The sequence below is a fragment of the Etheostoma cragini genome, chromosome 14 (genome assembly GCF_013103735.1).
Source record: "Etheostoma cragini isolate CJK2018 chromosome 14, CSU_Ecrag_1.0, whole genome shotgun sequence".
NCBI lineage: Eukaryota > Metazoa > Chordata > Actinopteri > Perciformes > Percidae > Etheostoma > Etheostoma cragini.
Genome location: NC_048420.1, coordinates 22,311,216 through 22,317,957, shown reverse-complemented (window position 1 = coordinate 22,317,957; position 6,742 = coordinate 22,311,216). Strand labels below are relative to the sequence as shown.

At 42.0% G+C, this 6,742-nt stretch overlaps 1 long non-coding RNA gene across 1 annotated transcript; it reads left to right on the top strand.

Moving 5' to 3' along the window:
• Window positions 1-1,198: 1,198 nt before the first annotated feature.
• Window positions 1,199-3,488, top strand: LOC117957126. The gene is made up of 3 exons (XR_004659443.1): window positions 1,199-1,209; window positions 1,486-1,491; window positions 3,370-3,488. It is a non-coding gene; the product is annotated as an uncharacterized LOC117957126 (long non-coding RNA).
• The last annotated feature ends 3,254 nt before the right edge of the window (window positions 3,489-6,742 follow it).

Here is a 6,742-nt window from a genome sequence, read left to right as displayed (position 1 = left end):
AAATGAATGCAGGGTCTGGATTTGTTGTGCATTTCCTTTTACCCACACCCGTCTTAATATCACACAAGAAGTCAAATGAAATGGCGAGGGAGACGCAAGCTGTGAGTCGAGATGAGCTGAGTGTACCGAGTCTGTCATTAGTGTCGCTGACCAAATCAGTGGGTTTCTATGTCCCACACACTGGTGACTAAAAGTCCTGATGTCCGCTCAGCTGTGATGTCACTTCTTGGTTAAAGTACTGAAAGACAGCAGAAGTCATAAAACAATCTGAATGTGATAACTCAAGCAAAGTAGCAAAGAGGTGATGCTGAGCTAATAAAAAGTAACTCAATAATAATAATCTATACTGTTTATTGATCCCCAGTGGGGAAATTACCAAAAAAATCAACATCAAATCCATAACAATAACATATGTTCTGATTCAGTAAATGCACATTACTTCCTTTTTTATTTATAACAACCTACCCGTCCTTTGTTTTTTGATGAATGTTGGTATACGATGTGGAATAAGATAAGAAAACCTTTATTTGTCCCACAGTGGGGAAACTGTGGTTCGCAACAGCAAAGACAAGAGCAGCAATAGATAGAAGTGTACAAATAGCATAAACAAGTGTCAAACACAGAAGTACCGTCTGTACAGTAAAATAAAAACAAAGTTACTGTCCATTAAATAAGACTAAATTAGACTGGCCGTATACAGTCTCCTGTGGCATAAACTGCTGGGGTTTACTAAGTGTGTGTGTGTGTGTGTGTGTGTGTGTGTGTGTGTGTGTGTGTGTGTGTGTGTGTTTTATGTTATATACGGATGTGTTCAACATATGTTTTTCTTTTCATCGTATGTAAAGAAGTCATAGAAAAGTAGTTACTAATGTAACCTTTAGTCCCCGGGTTATAATTTGAAAAGGGATCGGAAGGCAGTGCTCTGTGGTTTGAAAATCATTTTTTTTAGCTTACTTGCTCTTGAACCTTATAACCACTACAATCTAAAGTGTTGTAACATCACAGTATCGGGAATGATGACGATGTGTGAACTGACGTGCATTTGAATACCTGCAAATCCATTAACTGCTATTAATAAATCAAGTTGGATTTTAAACCCGGGTGACCTCACAGGTTGCTCCCAGCATGGCATAAGAAGAAATTCTTTATGTCTTCTTATTAAGAAGCTTAATGGGAAACCATTTCAGACTCAAACTGAGTGGAAAGAAAGTCAAAAAAAGATTGAAATGTAAGAAACAACCAACTCAAGCAGAACAGGATCAGGCAGCTTGATACAAATGTGGCTACCAAAAGAAAAACCGCTTTATCACTTCATTGCCCCTGGAATGCATGTCCAATGTGTCCTTTAAAGCAAAGTCAGGAGGGAAAGTCAACTGTGAATCTATGAGCTTACTTTCCAATTTAGCAACCTACCACACATGCTGATTTACTCCACCATTCTACCTTCTCTGCTGTTGCTGTGAAACCCTCGGAAAACACAAACAGCCACAAGTTATTCGTCTCCTGCCGGCTGTCTACTGCTATCCATCGAGCTTTAACTTTCAGGTTTCCCCCTGGTTTGCTGGCATGATGAGGCATTGCAAGTGTGTGTGTGTGTGTGTGTGTGTGCCTGCATGCGTGAGAAGCCTGGTGCTTGTGTAAGTGTGAGTGTGCGACTAAAACGTTTCTGCATTAGACGGTGGGTTGTGTATCTCCATGAGAGTTGAAATCTGTGCCTGCAGTGAGTCCTGTGTGCATGATGAGAGCTCTGGGCTTCAATGCTTCTCATGTTTTGGCTTGAAAGGAGAAGCTGCAGTGATCAGGGAGCTGACTGCTGGCCCCACAGGGCTGCTACACACAGGTCAGGAGCTGTACTGCAAACACACATTCACACATATTTGCATCATTGCACTTATCAAGGACATAATTAAATGAATTCACATAATAACCAGCGACCATGGACTGCAGCGCCATATTTACCATGCATTCTCCATCAAAATTCATATTATAACTAGATAGATCTTAAAAAAGGTACTTTGTGGTATTAGTTTTTACAACAAGCTAGAAGGCAACTATTTAATTCAGTTTAAATTCAATTCTATTTATTGTGTCAAATCATAACAGAAGTTATCTCAGGATAGAGAATAAGTAGACTCTTGGCGTCCTTTGGCTTTTGTTATTCAAGCTAAAAGTCCTCTTTTAGCGTCAGGACTCTTGACGTCACTTTTGACGCTCTGGGTTGGAACGTACTGACTGGCATGAGGGACAGTTAGGTTTAGGAAAAGATTGTTGGCAGGGTTATAAAATGTAGCTTGACCCATACGCCACCCCAACCAACCTCTTAACGCTGAATTTGTGCCTTTCATACTACTGACGCTACATTTATTTGAATTGTGGAGGAAAATAAAATCTTGTTTATTCTTGTCATTTTTGGCTTTAACTGTAAATTTGAGGATATCAAACCTAAAAGAGTCCGACCTATTTGTCATTTCTGCTGTGTATATTTTAGGTTGCTTTGCTAGCGTCTATATAAAATCAAACTAGTGTAAGCAACAGCAACATCTCACCGCCGGTTGGATTGACTGCTAGTTTGGGTGGGGTCATTTTATGTAGTTTGTGTCCCAACAGGTAAATTAGGTCTCCAATGTGATGTTAGTGAAGGTGTTCACATCAGAAAGCATCAAACATGCATTTTAAACGAATGAGATATACGAAGTTGTTCAGGATAAAATAGTTTTCTACCGGGATGTTTTCATTAACAAGCATTTGTGATTGGGTTTATAATAATGTGTGACATGTTTGTTGTTGACTTCCTGCCAACACCCTGCCAAGGAGTCCACTTTTGCCTGCAGCCTGGCTAGCACCACACAGCCGCCACCCATCCTAGAGTGTCTCTCTTCCACAAGACTGTCTATGAATCACTCTTTGTCTGCCTCTCTCCTAGGAACAATCCATCCAGGGAAAATATACCTGCTGCTTTAGGCCACACAGCTATCAGGATTTGAAAAGTCATGTACACCTCTCCAGCAAGATAAGGTGGCTCTATTCTCTTCAAGAAGAACTCTAAATAAATTCACTCAGGGCAAAGAAGCCAGTGGAGGTAGATCCAAAAGCCACCCAGACGCCTCTATGTTGAGGTGTTGTAGGCTCATACAAGAGGAGACACTGTGGGAGACCCAAACATGCTGCAAAAATTACATCCATAAAAGGTGAAGGTATTTATTGTCACATACACAAAGCAACATTTATTCTCTTCATTCCCCTTCAAAGGAGCAGTGAGCAGCCATTTACAGCGCCCGGGGACCAACTCCAGATCCGAGCCAGTGTATGGATCAAGGGCACTGACTGGAGAACCTAGTACATGTTTTTTTGATGGTGGGGGACCCGGAGAACCTGGAGGAAACCCATGCAAACATGGGGAGAACACACAAACTCCACACAGAAAGGCCCGGAACGACTTGGATTCAAACCCAGAACCTTCTTGCTGTGAGGCCTCAGGGCTAACCATTGGGCCATGGAGGTTAATGACCCTAATATCTGACATTGCATCCTCACTTCCATCTCGTAAAATAGGGACGCTTGGTCGGGTGCCTTTGTCGTTGATAACACACGCTTAGTCGGGACTATTGGCGTCCCTTTTGATGCGGTTAGGTTAAGGAAAAGTTTGTGGGTGGGCTTACGGTTCCGTGACACACGGGAACGGGACGGTTGGGTTGAGGGAAAGGTCATGGGTGGGCTTACGTTCAGTGACTTGCAGGAACAAAGGACCGGCTAAAGAAGAAAGCGGCTTCCCTGACATGCGACAATAACGGGCGGGTTAAGGACACACTCTAGATACAAACTCCGTTCTTCTGGGTCAAAGTCCTGTGTTTGACCCATCCACCACCCCGACCATCCTCCCTACGCTGAATTTTCTTTTTAGGGGACCAGTAAGGTCTTTAGAAAAGACACTTTAGATACTGTATTAGGGGACCACTAAGGTATCTATGAAAGAAACTTCAGATACAGTATTAGGGACCACTAAGGTCTATAGAAAAGCACTTAAAGACCACCATGTCATGGGACCTTTAAGAGAGCTGTACGATTTTTGATATCTTCATGACGTAACAGACTTTTCATGAGATTGCTGCACTATCACTAAAAGCAGCCTTTCATAAGTCAGTTGAGGACACACTTTAACCTAACACGTAATCAATATGCTAGCGTTATAGACATAACCTAATCATAGACTTTAAAACATAATGGACGAAGCCGCAGTGACGTCACCCATTGGTTTGTGGACCTCCGGGCAGTGGGGACATTCATCTGCATGCACGGCAGTCCAGATAATCACTACGTCCAAAAAAGAATCTTTAAAAAGAAAAAAAGAAACCAACATGGAGCCAGGTGAGTCACTTCCTGCTAGAAATGTGAATGCAGGTTAAAGGCGACTCTGCATTGGCTTTACTTTTCAAACCCCGGATGTTGCCGCTTGAACCGAATGCCTAAATTCCTAAATTTGCAGCCACAGACGTATACCATACCCTGAAACCAAACTGATTCTCATTAGGATGTAAAACTCACTCACCCACAGCTTCAGATATTACAATAACCCTTTTGGTTATGACACTCACCATCTCCTTGGCTCTGACAGCTGAGATATCTTCCCAATATCTTGCCAGCTGTCTGGCTGTGGGCCATGGCAGCCTGCTCTCCGAGTTTATGAATACAATCTGGGCTGATGAATACCAACACTATACATTCCATTTGTCACAGAGCTGCACACTTGATTTGTGAAAATGCACAATGTAGATTTAGTTAGCATAATTGGTAATTGTAGAATTCTGCCTCATAGAAACATAAAATGTTATTTCACTTGACTCACAGCTGCTGTGAACCAAATTCACTAATGTTGGCTAATTCCCTGAGATGAATAATCACAGTTAATAGTAATGATGAGAGTATGTTCACTTTAGCTGTAAATGTGCAGCTTGAGATTCTGTAGCCAATAATCAGCCGTTCCCTCCAGGACTGATCTGTGAAAACCAGCTGGTGAACTGATAAAAAAAAGGCTTTAATTACATCTCCAGCTACAGCAGGGGTTGGCCAATGCCATCAGGTCTGAGACTGGAAGGTTACGGTTTCAAATCTCAGACAAGGAGGGATAATATAATAATAATAATAATAATAATTATTATTATTATAATAATATAATAATAAGACTACAAACTAATTTACAACATTTAATGGAGAATTCCGGTTGATTCCAACATGTAGCTCTGTTGTTTGTAAATGTGGAGGTCTGTCAGTAGAGAGAAAAACTAAACCAATCGGTGCTGCCTACACCGTGATATCCTCCTGCTAGAGTTAGCACCCAGCAGGCTTAAACAGGGCAAGTTTTAAACCTGTTTTTAGCCTCTAGATAGGCACAAAATGTCATGGCCAGGCATTTTAATGGGATTTTGAATGTGTTTAGAGGCTAAAAACATGTTGGAATTCTCCTTTAATACAGAAATAATCCCAGAGGCCCATGGTGTCTCCATATCCGAGACTGATAACGAACAGTACGGAATCTTATATAATTTTCTCATTCATAGATGCATCAAGTCGGCAAATAAATGTACACACCAAACTTCTTACTACAGCTTGACACAAACATCTCAGTAGCACCACACCATCTAGGCCTTTCAAGTAGCATTCTCAAAGCATCATCATATGCTACCTGTAATCTTTTCACGCGTCCCTTCTGGTAATTAACCCACAAGTGTGCAGCATACAGAGGAGTACAATACACACAAAACAAAGACCTTTTAAAGCATCAGAAGACAAGCTAAACTTACATGCAAGGATGTCTGCTTGTGAATAAATCTTACAGCAATGCCTTTAAATATCATCATCATCCATCATTTTATCTGTAGTCTATATCGGCAACCTTCCACTTCCGGGATTGCTCCGTGGCTGCCAGAAATGGATGTCTGTTACCTCAGGCTTGCTGTGTGTTGTAATTTTAAATTCCGGTGGATTTCTGAGGACTGTGGTTAACTGCTCCTCAGGTCTCTGCAGGTTAAATCCAGACAATTAGCTAGACTCTCTGTCCAATTGGAATTCTCTGTTGCACAACTAAAACAACCTTTGAATGTACACATGTTCCACCAAAACCGGTTCCTTCCCGGGGTTATTTAGCAGAGGTACCGTGGCTCTGTCCGGTAGCACCGCCCAAGACGACTGTGATTGGTTTAAAGAAATGCCAATAAACTACAGCACGTTTTTCTCCCATCCTGGAATGCTGTGTGGACTAGTCAGACCCTCCTCCACAGCGCACAGACATCCAGATCCTTGCTTGCCCATTTGGAAACCTTAATAATGTCAGTGACGATAGATCAACACAACGCCCTTTTTTCCGTATTTGATGTCATTTCCAGCTCTGTAAACCAAAGACAGATTAGACTGGGGCGCAGATTCAGAGAAGGGGGGCACATTTGCGTGAGTCTCTTTGTGGTCATTTTGCACCTCAGTATATAAGTTTAACTTCTCTTCTTGATCGCTTTGAATTTCTTTGCATCTTTGTGGTCATTCTCTGTTGTCAACAAGAAGTATTTCACTTTCTCTGGTAGGGCGGCAGGGGGGGGGAGACCAGAAGTAGCTAATCAGATTCCAGGGGGGGTGCCTTTGCCACCCCTCTGGCCACAGATTTATTGCAGCACATTAGAGGTGTAGCCACTCGCTGTTACCTTAGAAAGGTCAGAAAGTTCAGTCTATTTCTCTCTCCAGCGGACACTGAAAG